This window comes from Cardiocondyla obscurior, linkage group LG03, assembly GCF_019399895.1.
Source record: "Cardiocondyla obscurior isolate alpha-2009 linkage group LG03, Cobs3.1, whole genome shotgun sequence".
NCBI classification, from domain to species: domain Eukaryota; kingdom Metazoa; phylum Arthropoda; class Insecta; order Hymenoptera; family Formicidae; genus Cardiocondyla; species Cardiocondyla obscurior.
In genome coordinates, this window is record NC_091866.1 from 3,310,813 (window position 1) to 3,333,375 (window position 22,563).

At 41.1% G+C, this 22,563-nt stretch overlaps 1 long non-coding RNA gene across 1 annotated transcript; it reads left to right on the plus strand.

Annotated features, from left to right (window-relative positions):
* Nucleotides 1-17,488: 17,488 nt before the first annotated feature.
* LOC139101235 (uncharacterized) lies at nt 17,489-18,879 on the plus strand. Its single transcript, XR_011545526.1, has 5 exons — nt 17,489-17,709; nt 17,801-17,912; nt 18,030-18,234; nt 18,326-18,429; nt 18,545-18,879. It is a non-coding gene; the product is annotated as an uncharacterized lncRNA (long non-coding RNA).
* The last annotated feature ends 3,684 nt before the right edge of the window (nt 18,880-22,563 follow it).

A 22,563-nucleotide genomic window follows, 5' to 3' on the forward strand; every position in this document is an offset into this window, starting at 1 on the left:
CTGCAAACTGCAACTCATTCGTTAATTTGCGCGCCGGAAGTTATTGCGGAGGGGGAGGGGGAGGGGGCCCCCGATGGGGGAACTGTCAATTCTTGGACGGTGTTAGTTGCGGCGTAACGTCCCGTAACGAGAAATTCCCACATACATCACAGTTATTAATGGATCGGTGTAACCAAGGAACGTTACGCCGAAGAAAGGCTCTGGGCCGTTAATGCGACGCGACGCGAATCGAGAGTAGTTATGCGAGACGGGGCTAACTGCCATTTCGCATGATTATGCTTTCCGCCTTTGAAGACGGCACGTAACAAGCGGCGAAAAAAAAAAAAAAAATATGTGTAGTCATAACTCCTTACGCAAAAATGAATTATCCTACGGGGATGATAAAGAATCGCGGGGTTCCGGAAAGAAACGCGAGACGCTCCGCAAAAGTTTGAATTAAAACAACGAGAAATAAATTGACGTCGCCCGGTCTCTCTTCTTGCTTATTTAATTATTTAGTTCCTCCGGCATACTTCGGCCGACTGCGACGACGCTTTCGAAGCAACGGAACTAAATTACCACGATATCCCCTGCGATGACGGAGACTTTTCGAAACCCTCAGGTAGTTAAACGTTAAAACAAATATAAATCGGTGCGGCGAGGACGAGGCGACGAACGGGGAAAATCGAGGAACACGAGGAATCGCGGTAAAGGGAAAAAATAAAGCGGAAAAAGAAAACGTAGTGTTTGAAAGTAATTGTTTTTGCTGTTTAACTCGTTGTCAGGACTCGGTCTCTTGATAAAAATTTTATGGAAAATAAGAGAAAGTATTAAATACGCTAAAGATATTTTACCTTGTGCATTTGTAGATAAATTTTTTAATATTTTAAGTAGACAAATTATATATTTTTTAAATCCATGTTAGCTCGATGTTTTGAAAGAACGGAAGTAGTTTTTTTTCTTTTTTTTCTTTTCTCGCTTTTAATAGAGGCGCAAGTAATACGTAATGACGTGGCGATGGGAGTTTTCAAACACCACAATCATATTTAAAATTGACAAATTTATCACGTTCCTGTTTCCCGCGAGCTCATCAAATTGTTTCCTTCGTGTAATTTGTCGGCTGGGAACATCGAGCGCCGGTTAACGACGAGCAATTTGCTCGTCGAGTGTTTATCGGCACGATCGTTTGAGGGAAACGTAATGAGGTCTGAAAGAAAACTGCCGAGACAAAAGTATTGGTTACTTCATCGTTTCCACGGGTATCTTCCTTTTTACCGTTCATTCCGTCACATTTGCAGAAAATTTATTAGGAGGTTATATTTATGTTTCCCAATCGCGGAGAAAATACTAATTGATGTTATTAAAAGTGGGCCCCCTCTCTCGATCGATTGCGTAATTTAAATGCGGCGATAGTCGTACGATATTTAGCAGGGATTCCGTGAGGTTCGAGAAAACGTGCTTTTGCTTGTTAATTATACCCGGGGCGAGTGCAGATACGCGGCGAAATTCGAAGCGGAAGTTCGCATTAAACGTCTTGAATAAATTCTTCGGCCGAGACCGAAACATGCCAGTGTGCCAAAGTCGTAGCACGTGTCGGCGCTGAAAGGGTGCACATGCGGTACAGCGGGGGTGGTCCATTTAATAATCAGTAAACTAGTTACGGCCCGCATACATCCATGTACGAGCGGCCATGGTCGCATGTGCGCCCTGAATTATTTACACGGAGGATGACCGCTCGCCAAAATGGACTTAGAATTCGCAATTAAGGTGTACGGGGCCATAAGCCCGAAACACATTACCGCATTATTATTAAAATCGAGCAAAGCCGGCACCGCGAAACGTAAGTCCGCTCTTCGGATGCATACATCATGCGGCGGTCCCTCGATGATTTATTATGGTTATCCACAAATTACCATTTGTTGTGACGGTCAGAATTATCTCGCAATCTTCATGTTTTGAAAAGCTAATATTACCTTCCGATTAATTATGCAAGATAGATCACTGTGCGAACGCATATAAATGCACTTGAAATAATTATTTGCGAGCTACTTTCGATTCTGCGGGATTATTTTGATATCGCCTCCTAATTAGAGAGTTATTTTTGATCGGGCTGAAATTTGGTCGCTTAATCATTCCTGTGTTAATTTTGTATTTTTACTTTAATATGTTGTACGCCAATTATTTGCCGCTTAATTACTATATTTTTTATTATATTTAATATTGAATCTATTTATTCTTTAATAATTTAAAGACGGAGAAAGAATTATTGTTTCAAATTTTATATTATTTTTATAGATAATATGAACGTTAGATTATTATTAGACCGATGACTACTCGCGAGCGAAACAGCAATGAAAATTTAAATTTATAGGTGCACACACGTGCCACTTGCATTTGGCACATCGCGTGCGATTTCCAACTCGCATAAATGCGGGTATATATTTCTGAAAACTTGCGAATTGCGGGCGGTCGTGTTTGCGCCGCAATTTCATTCGCGGCGGCCGTGGCCGGTCGCTTCGCCGCAGCAGCGGTTGCGAATGATCGAAATTCAATCAAGAGGAATTTTGTTGCGTTGTCGGAAAAACGGTGGTGCAACTTTTTTTTTAGGACTAAACAACACATATGTTTCCCAATAAATTCGCAAAAGCAAACTCAGGCTTTGCATTACTTACGATTTAATACGAAGACTTAATTATTATTACTTGCTGATTTATTTTTTGTCACTGAATTTGTATCTTTATAATTAAAAAAAATTTTCAACTTTTTAAAATAATATATTTTTTTACAATTCGTGTAAAAAAAAAGAACATGAAAAAATTAAATTCTTTAATAATGTACTGCATTTACTTTTTCAATCAATTTCTACAAAAACAATATTTTATTTGAATTTTTATTATCATCAGTTTTAAATTTTGTTTCTGGATGAGTGATCGAGAGAATAATTATTAAAAAAAAAATTAATGCAGTATCAATTTGAAACGAATTAATTAAATATAGAATAAAGTCATTAAAATCAGTAAGTTAACAAGGAAGAGTAGTTGTATTGAATTCACTAGTCATTTTAATTATTTAAGTACGGTCTGAACTTTCAAGATGGTCAGTCGTTCGTAATTAATCAAGCGACCGTTAGCATTTGCGAATTCCTCGCGCAAACAAGCCAGAATTAACGCCAGCGCAATTAAAGAAACATACGTCAGCCCTTGTCGTAATACTTCATGCGGTTACGATCGGAGCCGCGGAAATAAATTTCCACATAATGTTCGGTGCGACTAGCCAGGTGCAAGGAGTTTCCATTAAAACCAGTCTCGAATGTTTCCACACGTAAGCAAGAAACTTACATTGCGTTAATTGTCGTTTTGCATGTAATCTGTGCAGACATTACATAATCTACGTGGGCTGAGCTTACGCTTTCTTTTCGGTTTCATTGTACTTAAGTCGATTTAAATGTCTCATTAGGAAAAAAAATTGAAATTAATTCGAAATAACTTGGATGCAAAAAAATTAAAAGATAAAAAAATAACAATTAAATACGTATGTTAAAAAAGTAGGCTAGTATTTTTTTTTTTTTAATATTTCCTTTTTTTCTTTTTTTTTTCATTTTGAGACATCCAATCATAACCAACAGCAAAAATTAGTATGCATTTTCTTTCACGGAGAAAGCTGGGAAATAAGAACCAACTCGTTTGTCTTCCGCGTGACCCCCATAGTTTACAGTCCGCGTAAGAAAAAGTCCAGGTAAACATCACGTAGACGTAATTTAGCATCGTGCAGTCGACGGCGCGACCCTGATTAAAACGCAAGGCGGCGACCAGGTAGAGCTCACTGGCACTGGCGCTCGCGCGTGCGCCCGTTTGCACGAGGGTGCCGACCGTGTGTATGCAAATTTTATAGGTTAAATGGGGCACCCGACCGGCCACGGAAATAATTATCCCAGTTACCCTGTATTCAGTACCTTAGTCATCCTCCCCCGGCTCTAGACCGGCGCACCCTCCTCCCGGGGCCATTGTCGCGCATGCATGCCACCGCACCTGCACTCGCTTCCTAGACTTCCCGCCGTTGCTATTCTCGAGCGAATATTGATACAAATTTTTTTTTTTTTTTCGTTATTCAGTCTCATTACGTTATATTTTGACCTTTGAAAATATCGCGCCGTGGCCGTAATTATCGCGGCTATTTCCGTTCATTTTTATCAGGTGTTTCAAATTAATAACAGACATTAAGACGAGTATATCGAGTCTGTAAAGTTGACAATACTCCCGTGGTTATATTTAATTTACCGGGGCGGCAAAGTTTCCGTGTAACGGGTCGCGAGAGAATATCGTTACAAGAAAATCCTGCGGCGTGACGAACAGGAAGTCGTGTCTGGGCGTGAGACAATCATATTAGGGACTTACACGCGCCCGCCGTGCGCAAACTTTGCGCTCGATGCACCCACGCCCGCGTGTGTCTACAGCGATCGGTTTACCCTCCGGCTACGTAACTCCATTCACGTCGATTTATAGTTTCTCATACTTGAAATTGAGAATTAGCGACGCGTCATTGCGAGCATCGCACTTCGACGAGGGGCTGTGCGCGTAAATCTGCAGCTCTAGAGCTATCTTTAAAACACGAAGTGTGAATAAAAAGCTTCCGAAGTATTTTATTCCGTCATTTTTCGGTATTCGAGCTTCTCGTTAATTATGAATATAAAAATCGGCTATTTAAAGACATTTCAACGTACCTTCATCATAGTTCAATCCATTTTACGATCAAATGTCGGATAAAAAAAAAATTCGATAAACGTCACGTTTAGTAACCGAACGATTCTTTCGGCTGCCGGTTTTATAATTTACATCGTTACACTTATATTCGATGGTTGATAGAAGGTCGGGACGGATAATAGCTCGACATCTAACCGCTAAGTAGCATCCGCAAATACCGTGTCTGGTTTAACTCCTGCCCGTGATGACTTAATTTTGGCGTAGCGCTTAGGAAGTAATTAAACGTCCGATGATTATCTATTTCCTGCATCGTCCGTTTCCTCCCCTGGTCTCCCCCTCTCCCATTTCCCCTCATCGTTGTACAATGACGATGCAGCCGCCAGTCGAAACCGGAAATTACTACGGAATCGAAGCTAGCCCGCGCGCGGGCGTAGGTACTAAACTACGCACAAACGTAATGCATGCTTAACGCACCTCAGATCGGTACGGGGCGCGGAAGGCGGAGGAAAAGGGGGGTGGAGGGTGGCCGGCGAAACCTGCACGGTAAATTAGTGTGGATAGGAGGGGTTGTAAGCCCTTTCAAGTGTGGCGTGCTCGACCTACGCTCGCCATCAGACGCACAAACGATGCTTATCGCGCCGCGCGCGCCAGTTTGATCACAGGCGTGGAACTTAGGTTTCGTGCGTTCGACAGTCGACGCTCGGGGTGTCGACGTCGCCGGGAACGTGGTGGACTCCGCCGTCGATTTTGAGGCTGCTGCGAGAGCGGCTGTCGACCGTCGCGACCGGGCCGGTTCTTTGAAATTTCAATTTTTCCCCGCGTCCGCCGGCTTTTACACGCTTTTACACGCACGACCGGAACGAAGGGTGAGCGGAGTAAGAGACGTCCTCGTGTTTGAGAGAAGAAAGAAAAAGAGAGATGTATATTTTAATATTGCATTTGACAGGCTTATAACTTTGACTAGAAACGACGTTGCGCATATTAAAAATAAGAACAATGTTGGAAAAGAATATTATTCGATACATTATTTAAGCTCTATCTAAACTAAAATCTATCTGTCTTTAAGTGTACAATAATCTTTGCACCAACAAACGCAAGCGTATCGATATTAGCTACTGAATTTCCTCAACTTCATTTACGACTTCATCCGCCGATCCCCGTTATTAAATTAATCTCTGCGCATCAAGGGAGGGATCTAAGATCGAGCCGAGCAATCTATTCCGTAATCCGGTATCTCGCGAGGGGCGAAATATCCGGCTAGTGTACACGGGATGAATTATTCAGCGCGACGTCGATATTTAAAAGTTCCTCTTCTTCGCACGCGCGCTCTTTCGATGTTTGGCTTTTTGGAAAAAATCGAATCGAACGTGGTGAGAATCCTGCGTGGGCCCGGTTTCCCCTTTTTTTCATCCTCAGGCAAGCCCGCGAACTTATTTCTTAACTCACGATCGGAACGAATGAACGTGAGGGAGAATTTAAGCGGTCGATCTTTTTTCCCTGTGTACTACACAATAGACAAAATCGTTGATTCCGACTGACGAAAGAAAAATATTAAATTCGGCCTCGCGACGACAGTCATATACTTTGACGTTGTAGTTATGAAAAATATTTAACCATAGCAATATATCATATCTTTGACTTCGTTATCACATATGTGATGAATTAAAAAAAGAAAAAAAAAAGATAATCCGTAGTTTTTTATCTAAAAAGTATATATAAATTTTTAACGCGTCTAATAAAATACTTTTACTCGAAGTCTTTTTTAACATTTTCGAATTAAAGCTGTACGCTAGCTTTATATTTAGCTCACCTTTCTAGAACGACGTTGATATTGTATCATTAGGGAAGTACGCGGGATCGTATATTAATTCCTCACGTGGATATACGTGGGAAATGAAAGGGAATCGGCGAATAATCTGGCGTGCATCGCGGAGATACATTGGTGGAATTCGCCAGCCGACAAAAACTATGATACGCGCTTCAGATTAAATGCACAATGCGCCAGCGCTGCCAAAGGCATGGATTTTTCCAAACGTTTGTTTTTTTTTTTTTTTTTTTGTCGAATATAATCCACCGTGCTTTTATGAAATGCCCCTGATGCATTTTGAGTCCATCGCACAAGTCCATCGCTAAAAGAAACGTCCGGTACGCTGCGTGAGTTTTGCGTTAATAATTCTTGCGAATACGGGAATGTATTTTGGAAGACAGATTGAACATTTCCATGCAATATTGTTTGTATTCATAAACCTATGTTAATAAGAAAAAATAATTTCAATTAACTGTTTTTATTAATTTTAATTAATTTAATTAAATATTGATTTGCGATACGTATAATTTTAAATTTATATGTAGATATTATAATAAATAGAAACTTATCAATTTTTCGTTATAAAAAAGAATTTAAAAGATAAATGTGGTTATACTTATAAAAATATATTACTGTTCATCATTTTTGCAGCTTTTGATAAAAACGTGTCATGCATATGCACAAAATATCAAGAGACAAGCATGATAGTATATTATACATATGAGAAAACACACTAAATATAATGCAGCGTATGTGAAAAGAATGTAGAAAATCCACAGCAAAAAATACTTTTGCGAATCATTTTCCAATAAACGGAAAAGCAACTTAATGGTTTGATACATAATTTCACAGTAGATTCACGATTGCCTTTTTTTCATTCTGTCAAGATAAATCGAGGTTACGTAATGTATTATGTATCAAGAAAAACAATTGCATGGAAACGTGAACATTCAATCGTACCAACTTATACATTTATTAATTATAATAATATCTATGACATCGTGGGCATTTTTTTTTCGTCGATTTTACTTCCTATATCTCGTATAAAATTTTTCCCATTTCTCTTCGCAATATTTTTTTTTCTTTCTCTCATTATTTCTGATTAAAAATTTTCCAAAATTAAAACGGAACATAAACGGACCGAATTTATATACGTAATTATTTTTATTGAAATTTCATTAAAGTTAATATCAAAGTAAATTTACAATTTCTATGTATGCGATTGATACGGCAAAAAAGTTTGCGGCTATGTTTTCAACAGAATAGAGGGACAGCGGCGTTTGAATTGCGCGACACCGGTCTCCCATGTAAAACCATGTTTTTGTTTCGCAAGTTCGAAGCGCATGCACATGCATTTTTTGTTAAAATCGCAATTTCGAATTAAGTCACGCGCCGCCGGTGCGAGAAACGATGATGTCAAATTCTATATTTACAACGTGCATCAGAGTTTTGGAAATCCAATAGTTGCATTATCGTGAAATAGTTGGCAAGACCGAGCGGGAGAAAGAAATAGTGAGAGATAAAGAGAAACAGAGGGGGAGGGGAGAGGGAGAGAAGAATCGGTTTTTCTTTTTTCTTTTTTTTTTTTGGACGGAAATTGTATGCCAATCTCGCGAGACAATTACGAGTGTAGCCAGGTCAAAACGGTATCTTTGCGTGTTCCGTCGATCGATAGTCTATCAAAGCGGTTAAGCTACCACTCTTCAATCAATTTTCCATTTGCATCGACAGTGCTTTTTCCGGACAACGACGCAGATTACCTTTTCAGTGGTCTGCTCGATACTGATAAAAGGACGTTCGATTTGGGAATACACATGACAACGATGATAATTTGACACTCTTTAATCGCGTGAAAAAGTCGAAAGTAAGCGTAGAATCCGTCGGAAACGCTTTGCTATAATTCTTGTTAAAAAATTATAATTTTTTTATTCATTATTTTTCTCACCGCAAAGCAGAAAGTGCATATACCTGAAAGATGCAAATGTAGATAAATAAAAATGTACGCGTAACTTTTATTTTTAACAAAGATTAACTTCAAAGATATATTACTTTGATATCCGAGTTATTCTAACGTGTACGCGTGCCCGTTTAATTTATTCGAATTATCAAGACCGATCGGCCCTGTAAAATCTGGTATTGATCGAATGTCATTAAACTTTGTCAACTTCCTGATTACTCAACTTCGCGCTCTCTTATTGCCTGCAAATCACTAATTCCTCGTCGGTCGTTCTCAATCTCCATCGACCCCTCGGCCCTACGGAAGACCCTTCGGGAGATACCCTCGCGCGGGCGAAAGACTTTCCGGAAGTCATCGGCAGGACCGATAGTGACGGACTTAGATTAACTTAGAAGCGTAGCGCGTAGGAACTTCAAAGAGATGTACCGGCGCCGCGTCGCGGTATCCGCGAAGTATTCAAAGAACGGAGATTCGGCGGAAGCAATCTGATTCCGTCGTAGTTGATGAGGAGAAGAGGGAGGGAATTGGAAGGGTACGACGACGGCTTCGCGAGCGAAACTTTACTAAATTTGCGCGCCGTAGGAAACAGGAGGGCGCCGACGACGGTGGAACAGGGCGTCCCCCGGTTGTGTCGAAAGTTCCTTGCCGTCGTCGACCCTGTCGGTGACATTGAGTAAGCGCACGACTTTCGTATCGATTAGGCGGGATTAGGACAAGCCGGCGACGATAATGTTGGTTCGAGTGTTGCCGCTATATCTCATTGTTTTACATCGCCGCGGAGCTCCGCGCCCGCTTAATTTCAATGCTCCGCGGAACAAGGGAACGGCACTCAGAGTTCTACGTGACGAATGGAAAGTTATTTTGAAAGCCTCAACTGTCTGCAGGATAATCGAGTATGCAATATTTTTTATACGTCACATTTTAAATTTTAATTTTATTAATAATTATGACCGTACTATGTTAGAATTTTTCGTAACTACTTGAGAATTTAATTAAGAAAGTAAGTACGTGGAAATAATTAAACCCCTGATATTTATTAATAATTACTGCGTGCAGTACATTTTTTTTTTTTGTCCCGCAAATACGCCTTGCAAATATAACGTTACAAATTGCCGAGCGGTTCAACGTCGAGCCCATTACTCGCAACTTTCCGCGAGGTCTTTCGCAGGGTGGCGATTTCGGAGAATGTAAGGGAAGACGAAAAAGGGTTCTTGTTTTCGGTAACTCCGGGGATTAGCCGTATCACTGTAACAACGTTGCTTTCCGTTTAACCGGTTGCCTTCATTATTGCCCTATCCAAGTGGCGAAGGGCTGGGAACGCGGCTCGTTTCTGATCAGATGTGGGCAATTAAAGGCCAATCGTTTCCCGTTACGAGGCCGCCCCCGCTAGTTCGCGTACCCGCGCCGCTAGCCAGGTAATGCAGTTGCATGCCACCGTCGCCCCCGGAATGCGTAACGCACTTCGGTTTTTAATCGATCTTCGATCGCGCAGCAACGCGCCCCGTCCCATCGATCGCAATCGCGCTGCGTTTATTCGAGAAATCGTGCGGTGTATCTCTGGCTCGGTACGTTTGTGACCGTAAACGTAGTTAGTACGAATCCAAAAGCACCGGCGCCGAACGGTATTCCTTGCGACATTTTTCGTAAAACATATATCGTGATGCGACGGTAAATTTATCAGTTTTTTGCTTTTATCTTCTCGTAAGGTATTTTTTTTAATAATTTTTTTTTTAATTTAAATAAAATAAATAATTTTTTAAAATTAATAAAATAGAAATGTTCTCCAAGATTGTTTTTTTCAAGAGTAAGTCAAAGCGTGTCGATTTAAACGTATTCCATGCGCAAGTCGAGTCAACATTAAATATTTGCCATATGCAATGCGCGTGCGAAAATGTGTGGAGATTGTGCGTGGAGAAACGTGAGAAAGCCTCGACTCGATACAACCGCGGCCAACCGTCCGTTTTCACGTGCATTACGTAACCGAGAAAGAGAGTCCCCTGAAAGTTTTATCGAGCGTGCGCGATTTCCTAAGCTGCACCATAGAAATGCATGCTCGTCGTACTTCGCCGAGAAAGAATAGCGATCTTGTATCTCGCGTATACCAGACACTCAATAAATTTCCGCTTTCTCTGATCCCGGAATTAGTTGTTAAAGAAGCGGTGTTTGCGGGAATACTTTGCTATCTCGTTGCTCGTGTTTAGAATGTGACGCGAATGACGTATCGCCGGTTTAAATCTACCGCGCTTATCAATAAAACAATCGCGGCTTGAATAAATTATCTTTTAATTGGAGAAGCCGCTACCGAAAAAGCAATTAATTATGGAAGGGAGCCGTTTAAACTCTACGTGCGCAATTTTAATTTTTCGGGTAAATAGCACGAAAGTCTCGTCACATCTCAATGACTTCCATCTGCTCGATAAGGATCTACGATCCCGGGCCTTGTTATATCGAAAGTGACCGTCACGGGGCGGTACGTATCATCCTCCACAGCTACGCCACGTCACGTCGGGTGAGGGTGTTTTCGCTACGTTAATTATGCGGCGGCGTAATTAAATAGGAGGTAATTGAGGGACGCGGAAGGCATTATTGAAGTTTCTGATGGCGGCGGGGCGGCTAGAACTCGTTGTTTGCGCGCTGGTGTTTGTAAGTGGCTGTGTGCGTTCGTGAAACGATCATGTGCAACACCGACCCTTGTCGTAGGGGGTGTAGCAGACAATCTTTGGCCCGTTTTAAATTAAAAAAAAAAAATTAATATTTAAATAAGATATAAATTTTAATTGAAAAGTTCAAGAACTCGCTGCGACGTTTAAAGCAATTTTTCTTTATTTAATGACTTGATTAATTTTGGAATTGTTTTGTAAATTACGTGCACCGATAGAAAGTAAATATATTTAATATTTATTTTACGTAAGGGAAGAGGAAAGTGTATTCAGATTTATCGCCTGTTTATAACAGATCGTTCGGTATCGGTAAACGGGTCCACTCCACAATGTGCGAAAAATTTTATTATGTAAGATAATGTAAATTTCCCCGCCTTATCATGCAAAGTGCTTGCTTCTCTTTGGCCGACGTTAGGGTTAATCTGGGGGTTCACAAAGAGACCAACTTTGATTAAGGGTTCCTTGAGCGCGCAAGGGCGGCCCTGTGTTCACATACTGACGATGAGGGATGGTGACTGGAGAACGCTGACGCTGATACGCGCGCGGTCAGTCTCGCTCGCGGAAGGGGGTTGGTTGGCCGGTGGTCGGTCGGTCGGCTCATGCATATGCTAATCATATTCGGAGGCGCGTTGGCTTCCAGGCGGAGATGAGCACCGGCCAATTCCGCCGCGCCATCGACTACCACTCTGTCCCGGGTTCTCTGTACATGGCGCAGAGCGGCGCGAATCGTCCATTCAACCACCCTTTTTACCCATCCTAGCCAACTCGTGAGCGCCGACGATTGCGCGGATTAAATTAAATGGAACGCCGCGGATCGTTCGGAATAATAGCGAATAGATCGCCGAGGAACGTTTTCGACTCTGTTATCCTCTCGCTCCGTCCAGCTGCGCGATTTCCGTCCAAGGTTTGTGCAATATAAATTTTCCTTTTACAAAAAATACTTTTCCGTACATTTCCACGCGGCCTCGATCGCGATAACGTTATGCGGAACTCGCGCAGACCGTTCTGCCCCGCGATCGTCAAACCGGTATCTCATTTCTCTACGGCGCATTGTACATCGGTTACGCTTGCTTGTTCGGTCCCGTCGTTATTTTTCCAATGGGCAATAGCTCATTTGAATGCGAATACCGCGCGCCGTCCGGTGCCGCGACGGTTCGGCCCGGCAAACGTTAAACCATTCTTTTGTTTTACGTGTGTACGAGTCCGTGGACTCGGCTCAAAGTCAGTCAGCAGTCGGGCGGCAGAGGGACTTGATTTAAGACCGGCACGGTATCTCGAGGAATCGCGCTGCGCCGCTTAACGAGCGCGGTGTATACACGAGCCTCGATCCGGCCGCCCTCTCTCATTCTCTTTCTTTCCTCCTTTTCGTTCTCTTTCTCCTCTGCTTTTTTTTTCTTTTTTTTTTCTCTTGACTTTTTCAAAAATGCCACTGCGCAGAATGTAGGTCGTCGCACCTTGCGCGCTCTCCTTTGATTCTCATCGTGATGTAAGAATACCTTCGCCTCGCTCTTTGCAACTCGCGACGTATCGCCATTAATGAAAATAACTGACACCCCGCGTTGCTTTATACGCGTATCTAGTATTCCGGATCATAGCCGGGGAGAATCTCTTTTCAAATGGAGCCGGGAGCATTCGACGGTGAAACCGATCGCGCGAGTGATAAAAGTATGATAGGCTCGGGTCGTTAGCGAGTCGCTTGACGGTTAATTTCACGGGAACTCCGCGAGTCGTGACGCTCGCCTCGAAAATACAATGCCGATCGCCCTTGCGCAATAATCACATTTACGTAATACATTTCGCCAGAGCATAGATCACTTGTGATTTACGCTGAATAGACACGGCGCGAGTGATAAATGTCGAGGTTAATAATTCCAGCTACGTATGTCACGATGACCGCGTTTCTTGACTCATTTGTTTCGTTCTATACGTCGTTATTGTCCGCAACGTATAATATACTATCGTCCGTTGCACATTTTCCCTCCGTGAAAGAAATTAAATTTATATTTCCGTCCGTCTTATATATTTTAAAATAGCCATTTTATTTTTATTTTATTATTACATTAAATAACATCGTATGAAACGGTAATATGAGGATCACGTTTGGAAATAGATTTTAATGCTGATTTTAATTGATTATAATTATGATATGGATTTTCATGATTAAGTAAATCATATCAATTCGACTATATTGTCACGGCCCATTGGATATCCTCATAGATAAGTCAAGCACGTTTCATTCATCGTTTTGCGCTTCGCATTAAATATTAACGCGACGTAATAAATTTTACTAATTACGTTACTTGCGACGTTAATTAAATAATAAATTTATTCGGTGTAATAATTTGATTTAAATGACGCTCTCGTGCGCAACGATGATTGAGACGCGTTCATTAGCCGGGATAATGAAGGAATGATTCCGCACAGAGGAAGGAAATATCTTTATGGGCGAGAGGAAAGCGCGTGATTTAAGCGATGCGACGAAATTTTACGACGAAGGAAATGCAAGCGCGCCTTCGGATGCGCCGTTTATTATATCCGCGTCGCGCTCTGTTGCAATCTTACAATTTATATCTGTAAGTGTATACCCGCGCGGCCCAGACACCCGCAGTTATTATCCCATCTCGAGCGGGGATCCCTCCCCCCTCTTCCCCCCCCCCTGGACGGACATATTAAATTCCTCATAAAACGCTGGATAGACCGTAACAAATGGAAGGACGCGGTCTTTGAACCTGCCGGGCGTCCCGAAGAAAAGTCCGTTTCTGCGTTCCAATATTCCCAAGTAGTTCCACGAGCCTTTTGCCCGCGAATTACATCACCGTCCCCGGGACTTTTCTCGTCCGCGTTACTATTATTCACGGAAATCAGGAAAGCGCGGGATTTATTCAGGAAAAAGGTGATTCGTGTAATTAAATTGATTCCCGCGGATCTCCATTAATCTCAGTAGGATGTTTAAACAAATATAATTTTTCAACGAACTTACGTCGCGAGATATCCAAGCACGAGCAATTTGATTTTATGTTGACTTATACTTGTAACTTTTTTTTCTTTTATTTTTCTTTCAAAATTTACAATTATTATGGTCTTGGATACGTGACTTGATTTACGATTTTATATAATGTAAATTAATAATAAAACAGCTCGCAGTCTGCGGTTAAATGATAACTTGATGTTTTTAACATGTAAATTAACTTTATTCGATGTATCGAATAGTCAAACGCTGATAATTTATTGATATAGAAAGTTTTACGAGCGAGATCGTTACGACAACGAACGTATTGTTTTGAATGTAAATCATTGCGAAAACATTTATGGCTCGTGAAACCTCTTTCTCTCCCTCATGCCGGGTGACATCATGAAACACGTGACAGCTAATCTGGTGGTTGGTACAAGACACTTGGAGAGTCTCTCGACGCTCCTGTCCCAGTGGACAAACGAACTACTTGTTGGCGAAGGGTTTCTAACCCTCCGGCAAACTTCGCGCCAGATAAACAATAAAAAAAAAAAAAAAAGTTAGAAAGTTTAATCCGCGAGGGAGCTGCCCGCGGGGTAAACATATTTTCGCGGTTAGTCTATTATTCGGGCGTGGTCGATAGTGTCATCACTTTAGCTTTTTTATCCCATCTCGTTTTTGCGTTTAATAATTGCAGTTTAATTAAAAAAAATAATAATAATAAAATAAAATAAATGAGGAAAGTTTGATAAAAAATACGCGGAGCATAGAATGTATTACATCTCGACAAAGCAAAATGCAAATACAATTTTATTCAATATAAATCTTACGTAAAAGTATATTATATCTTAAATTAAGAAGTCGGGAAGTCAGGCTAAGGGCAACGTAAAAAAGTATGCGTTTAAGTAAGACCAAAAATTCTAGTTTGAAATTAATTAAGTCTTATGCTGGATATTGTTAATGACGAACGAACAGCGTTCTTGCCTACGTTGTAACTTTGCGTATGCGGAGAAAGCGAGTGCGAGCGCGTATGTCGCAGTTCTTTTCGACCGTATAAAATTTATTAACCCTTTACTCGCTCGTCGAAAGGTACGAAGGGGGTGTGCAAAAGGTGATTGCATGCCGGCTTTGGCAACCATTGCAACGTGTTTATTTTCCTGGCGCAGGTAGAGTATCGGTTTACGAGAGAAGGGTAAAAGGGGAAGTGCCGTGCAGATAATATATGGAAAGCATAAATCGAGATAGAAAGGCGACGACGACGACGAAGAAGTCTACATATTTTCTGTTCGATTCTCATATCCATTCAATAGATTCAGCTATCGCACTTGGCTCTTCTTCTTCGCTATTTTTTAAAAGACTCCGATTACGAACAACGAAAAATAAAAATCATGCCACTTACCAATCTGCATGAGCTTCAGCGGAGTTGATGAATTCTGCCGGTGGCTGTAACATAAAAAGAAATATATTATTGTAGACATGTAAATTGGTTCATAAAATTGATTAAAAAAAAAAGGTAAAAGTTTTTACTTAATATTTTATTTTAAAAAACTTATATTCACCTAAGAGTTGCTCCGCCGATGCAGGATGCCCGTCCGGGGCCTGCTCCTCCTCTCAGATAGGACGTGACGAGTCATCCTTCCGCGCACAAGTCACTCGCGAACACCCCGATCGCGATTTTACAATTCGCGAAAATTACTGATTACTTTCGCGCGTTCCATGTTCGGCACTCGCGTTTAGAATAAAGTCAAAAAACCATGCCCGAATACTGTACGGAACGACTGACACGGTACGAGCACGTGGTCGCAGCGTAGTGCGTGCTTTAAGAAAAGGAGACGTAGTCGCATGTGCTCTTCTCGCACGGAGAATCACACGTGCTCTCCACACACGGAGAATGGAGAGGAAAAGATCTCGTATCGCGAGGTTTTCGTTAAACGAAAATCCGAATTACTTCCGGCACGGACACACGTGGTTGCTGCGCAGTGTGTAGTACGTGTGTGCTCGCGCGACCGCTGGAGAAGGATAGAGCGAGAGTGGGAGTAGTGGGGGAATATACCTAGCGCGCGGCACGTAGGCTCGCGCTCGCTCTCGCTTTGTTCCTCTCACCACTCCCCGCGACCCCCGCGCCTATCCATACGTTAGTTTCTTTCGATTTAATTGTAATATTAAATTCGTATGACCAGACAAAGACGGTACTTCCACCAAGTCGTGCTCGATGTCGAAAATCGTGAAGATCGTCTTTGCCTGGACACATTAATTAAATATTACAATTAAATCAAACCTCAAATCCCCGACTTGATAACCGATGTTGACTCTCGCTTGGCGTGAAGCAAGCCAAGCGAGAAAGAAATAATCCGCGTCGGTTTTAAGCGGTGACAATTAACAGTCAATTTACGCGTTACACCAATTTTTTAAGATAGGATTAATATTTTTTTTCTCTGCGTAAAATGTCTCGTCTGTGCGTCTAAGTAGCGTCGTAAAATTACGATTTGTTTTATGTATTTTTATATATTTTTAATAATGGAGATACTTAATTTAATTAAGCGATAGTTTAATTTGTATGCTCTTATCGAATTTTTTTTAGGAGGGAATAATTTAAATCTGATCGTGAAATTTAGCATACTGTATTAAACGTTTTCCCAACTTTTGTCGTTGGTATTTATACGACAGTGAGCAATATACGAGAAAGAAAATTAATTTCGAAATGTCTTGAGCATATATGAAAGCCCATAGCGGAAATTCCGGGGCCAGTTAATTTCGCGTTGTCACGAGCGACGAGGACCTGCCTATATCTATCGTGTCCGGCGTTGAGATAATTAAATTATCAGGACTTGATCTCTTCCTCCGCGTCTACCCCTCCGTGGCTCTCGTTCTCTCCTCTTCCTTTCAAACCTCGGTGAAATACACAGTCGGCGCAACCACTCGAACGTATTTGTTCGAACGTGTCAGTTTTCGAATTGATCACAGAGGAGTGCCCTTAGACGCCGTAATGAAACTAATTCCTTGATTGCCGCCTGACGCAATATTCGCTCGTTAACGCCGATTTCTGAATTTCCACGTTCCCGGTATTTTCGATTGGACGCGTAACTACGAGTGCCGCCGTACAAACCGACGAGTCATAATTCCATTTTGGCCGACACGGCGGGCTCACTCCCCCTCGCGAGACAGAAAAGTTGAATTGTCGATCAAAGAACATTTATTTAATCGGAGCTTACAGTCAATGTTCCTCTATAAATTACTCTCACGCATTTAAAGAACATTAAAAGAAATTAAAAACTACATTTACACGCGTTTAACGACGAATACCGAGAACGTAGCATTAGACACAGACTCGGGAAACATTAAATTCGGCGTATATTTATTTTATAATAAAGTATTAAATTCTTTTGTGGTTGGTCGAACTCGTTAAAATACGAATAATTCCAGGTGAAAACTGCGCAAGCGTGTCGGTGCTGTGAGCCGCCGCATGGACTCGCCCTAGTCCCGTTTCATTCCCCCCTTGGCCGCCGGTGAGCCAGCATCTACGCAAGATCCGTTTCACGTGGTTCGAACTTTCTACTCATATTCTACGCACGAAGATGCAACCTCGATGCAGATCATTCATCCCCCCGTATACGGAGATCACCTCGAATCATTTGTCTTACTTTCGGACCACCAGAGTAAGTTATATTCTTATCTATACGACTACGATCGCTTCTCTCGGCCGACCACGGAATCCGTGAGTAATCGAATATTTCTGCTTGCTTTTAGGGTACAACTAGCAAGCTGGACGATTAACTTTAATGCTGCCGATAACGTTTCTACGGGTCATGGAATTTTCGAGACGCAGTCGATGGAAATGTATCGTCGATAAGACTAAAAGGTAATTAATTGTCGGTCAGTTCGGTCGAAATAAGACGTCGTCGACGGGAGTGTGATATGTTTAATAGTACAAAGCTCGTGATACGCGTGGAATAATCGTGGGGGTAATATTCGGCAGGAATACTTGTGCGCCACGTGCTGCTACTACTGTGCTGCGTAAAGAGCGAGCGAGCGCCGAACGCCGAGCCAAGGTCGGTGCGCCCTAGGATAACATGCGACTCTGTGTGCACGTGAACAGAGGTGAATCACCTCAACAGATTCACTCGCTGCACAATAATACTCTACGTGCGTTCTTCATACACACCGAGGAATAAACATTACTAGTACGTTCTTTTCTACCTCTACATTCCTATAGCGTTTCTATAGCGTAACCTTGACTTTCTATTACTTAAATAAAATACATTTTTGTTTCAGATAAAAGTGCAAAGAAGCTATTGAGGATCTGGACCGACACTCAACATCCTGAGAGGAGGAGGAGGCCCAGGATGGGTATCCGGCATCGGCGGAGCAACCCCTGAGTGAGTATTAATTTTTATTTGCACGAAAAAATAAAGTTTTTTACTTTTTTTTTTTTTTTTGCAGTTAAACTTTATTGTTAACATTATTCTAATTTAAATTTTGTTTGTGTTACAGAGTAACTCCGCCGCCATCGAGTTGGTGAGTCAGGTATATTTTTTCTTTATCGCGCCAGCGTTCAAGAAAATTCTGCGACACATGCAGGATTTATAAAATAAAATTGTAAAACAATTTAATAAAATAAATACATACAAATCCAATCCCCCCTCGGTATAAAATAATAAAATAAAGAAATAATAAGAAACGCGTTCGCGAAAATCGTGTTTTATATTTTAGGTTATTTAGATTATAAATTATTTGTGCATAATTAAACATTTTATCCATACAGGAAAATACTCCAAGGATATTATTTAAGCAAAACTTGTTTTGCTTAAATAAAATCCGAAGAAGTGTTCTCGTCGCCGGCATTATTAAACGAACTGCGGTCAGTTCGTCGGACGTCTCAGAAGTACCAAATAGTAATGGGCGATGGAATTTTTTTTTTATTTGTCTTTTTCAAACGCAAAGGCCTCAAAGCAACGCGCGAAGAAGAGTAATAGTAATTTCGCGATAGTAAATTTACCCGGTCGCGATTTTCGCGAGTGATCTGTGCGCGGAAAAGAGATCCGATTATCCTGGACGTTCCCTGTCGACCTGAGAGGAGGAGCAGGCCTCGGACAGGCATCCAGCCTCAGCGGAGCAATCAAAAGGTGTGTATCATTTTTTACTTCTATAAAATGAACGTTTTTTGTTATTCAAGTTGCTTTAATATTGAAATAATAGAGTTCAATAATTAATAAAGAAAATAAAAAATTTAATTTTGTATATGTTTAATCTGTTAGAAATCTAATTGTTGTTCTTCTTTTCTGTTGCAGACCCGCAGAAGAAACGCACTCGTCGTTATATTAGTGAGTACGAACTGTAGCCAGTTTGTCACGTTTCATCTGAGAGGAGGAGGAGGCCTGGGACAGGCATCCTGTTTCGGCAGAGCAACATTTCGGTAAATATAATTTTTTATTTGCTTATAATTTATAATTTTTCGCTATTTATCCGGATATTTTTATTCTTTTGATAATAATTGAAATAAAAAATTGAATAATTAATAAGGAAAAGAATTTTAAATCTTAGAAAAGTTTAGTTTATTCGAAATTAAATTAAAGTCGCGTAACATTTTTTTTTTTTAATAATAAAAATTAATTGTCTCTACAATTTATATTTTATTTATATGTTACAGTATATACTACAGCTGCCTTGCTGAACTCTGCCGCTGCGCATCGAACCGGTGAGTGAAAAATTTTTCTTTATCTGCGTTAACATATCAGAGTTAAGGAGAATTGTACAAGTTATACGATTCAACAAAAATAATATTATTACATCATAGTACATAGGACTAAATAAAATAATATTAATCCGTAATTCGTCCGCAATACATAAAAATTTGATATTAATAAAAAAAATCTTTCTTTAATTAAAATATTAAATATGAAAAATTGTATAAAAAGTAATTTATGAATCAGAGATAATAAAACATTTTTTTTTAATTATGGGAGGGCAATGAAAATTAAACCTGTTAGACATAATTCCCTTTGACGATACAAAGTCCTGTATTTAACTGAATTAGGTATAAAAATTATAGTCTACCTTAATAGTAACGTAGCTTTTGCTCCGAATAATCGCACGTTTTTTCCACTCGTGGACACGGTGGAAAGGACGGCGTTTTCGCGAGCGGCGCCTAATTAGGAGTTACGAATGGCATGCAATTGCGACTATCGGACGGTTTCCTGCGGGGTCCTGCCCAGTTATTTTTAATTCAATCAACGTCGCGAGACCGCCGCCTGTCTCGGGGGCTGTGTCGCGAACGGTTGTCGAGACGGATTTGAATACGCACATGCCAAATGTCGAGATCGGTGCGCGGGGGATTCGCGGTGGCTCTCTCTCGTTGGGCCATCGATCCGTTTGTCCGGCTTGCTTGGGATCCCGCGGCAATAAATAAGGGGAGACGAGACGAGTAGAGCGGAACGACAGTCGCGATGTCGCGCGGAATGCATCGGCTTCTGTCAAACGGGCGCAGAGACGAAGACGACGACCATGACGACGACGACAACGAGTCGTTGAATGTACCGGGCGGAACGCGCGCTGATCCCAGTCTAGATTGCATTAAGGCTTTTCCAAAATGAGCGTTTCTGAGGCCTGGGACTTTCTCTCCGTCCTTTCCTGCTCCGGCACCTTTTCTATCCGCTCGGTCTTTGATCCTCCTCTTCAGATGGACCATTCTCCTCTCGATTACTAACGACTCCCAAATGCGGACAACTGAAACTCCAACGCCTCTTTCGTGATTATCTCGTCTCGATTGACTCGGGGATTCGATTCTAAAATTCTACCATTGTAAAATGAGCCTTTAAACTGAATAGGAATTTCATCGGAACGTTACGATTAGAATAAAGTAAAAATTATTTTTAATTAAAATTGTAAACGTAATCGTTTATTTTATTTTATTTCTCTCTTGTAAATAGCGACAGGCTTTTTTATAATCGTTCCTGATTCAGTTAGGATTTACGTTCAACTATTTTACGTTTTTCTAAATTAGGTATCTCGGTTTTAAATGAACAATCGTAAATTAGGTATCTCGTAAGTAAATAGTCGATAGTATCTCGTTGGATCTCGACATTTTTCTTATAAAAAAAAAAAAATACCCAAACAACTATTAACCACGTAAGTTTTCGTTGCATCTAGCGAGACGACTCGCGCGAGTAACTTTTCGCAGGCGCTGCGCTTTCTCGTTCCTTGCGGAGAAATAGCGGCCGGCGGGACTTATCTCGTTTAAGTTTCCCCGGGTTACGTGGAATCGCGGATCGTGCCCGCTCTTCCCTGTTCGTCTTTACCCCCGCCGAGCGTTTTGAGGGCGAAACTCGTTTCGTCCGCTTATATCCTCGAGAGCAAAGTGCCGCGGGGAGAATGTGCATCTGTGTGAGCGCGCGAATGTGTGGATGAGGGTGGCTCTCTGGATGCGAGTTACGGGTGCCTGGCGAGCTGCTTGATGTCGGCCAATAGTTCATATGCCGAGTGTCATAGACTACGTGACCGGTTTGACAAAAGTTAGCTTGAAAATTCGGAGACGCGCGCATTTATTTCGCGGCCCATCTCTCGCGAGATTATACCCTTGCACGCGTTTCCCTTCACTTCCCCCTTTTCCCCCTTCTTCTCTATCATCCTGCGAGATAGCTCGATCGAACTGGATATGTATGGAAATTGAATATAAATTGTTAGGAACGCAATCTCAATTTTTTGCTATTATCTGTACCCTTTCGTACAAGGGTACCTTTCGCATTTTCAGGGAAATCATCTTTTGCATTATTCCATTTGTATCTCATTTAGCTTTTTATATCACATATCGTATTTAGTGTATGATTGATATTATTCCGCATTGGACGAATTTTTAATCCACAATTCTGAATTTAACTCGTCAAAGGAAAGATTTTTCTCTTTATACCTTTTTTTTTTTTTTTCTTTTGTTGTACTTTTAAGAAGAATGAATTAAACCGTCAGTGATAATGTCGCAGAACCGCAGCGAAATTATTTTAATTTTACCTTCGCAGTCGATAAACATTTCTTGGGGCGGGTTATTCTTTTTGTATAATTGTAGTCTTAATCCGCCTAAGTCGAGAAACCCAGTTTGCCGAGACACTCTACGTGCTAATCCTTATTTTCCTTTTGCTTTCTCTCTTTTCGAATTACTCGATTTTTATCCGCGAAAAATCGAAAGCTGAACGCATAGTCAGCGTATTAAATATTTTATATTAGGAATTTATTTAGCGCAAATTTTGCTTTAATAATATATAATGCAATTAATAATTAAAAAAAAAAGTTTACGGTATGTGGAAAAAACGAGAAGTTGATAAAATTAAATATGAAATTATTCGGTATATTTTATATTCGCTGAAGCACTCCGTATTATCTTTATTGTTTAGTCGAACGGTATCGAGCACAATCGTGAATCGTATTTCGTGTTACCGCAAGTTAGCGAGCTAAATGCGTCGTCTAGACGGATTGTACTCTCGTTTCCGCATGCGGTTAAGATATTTTCACGGGCGCTAACG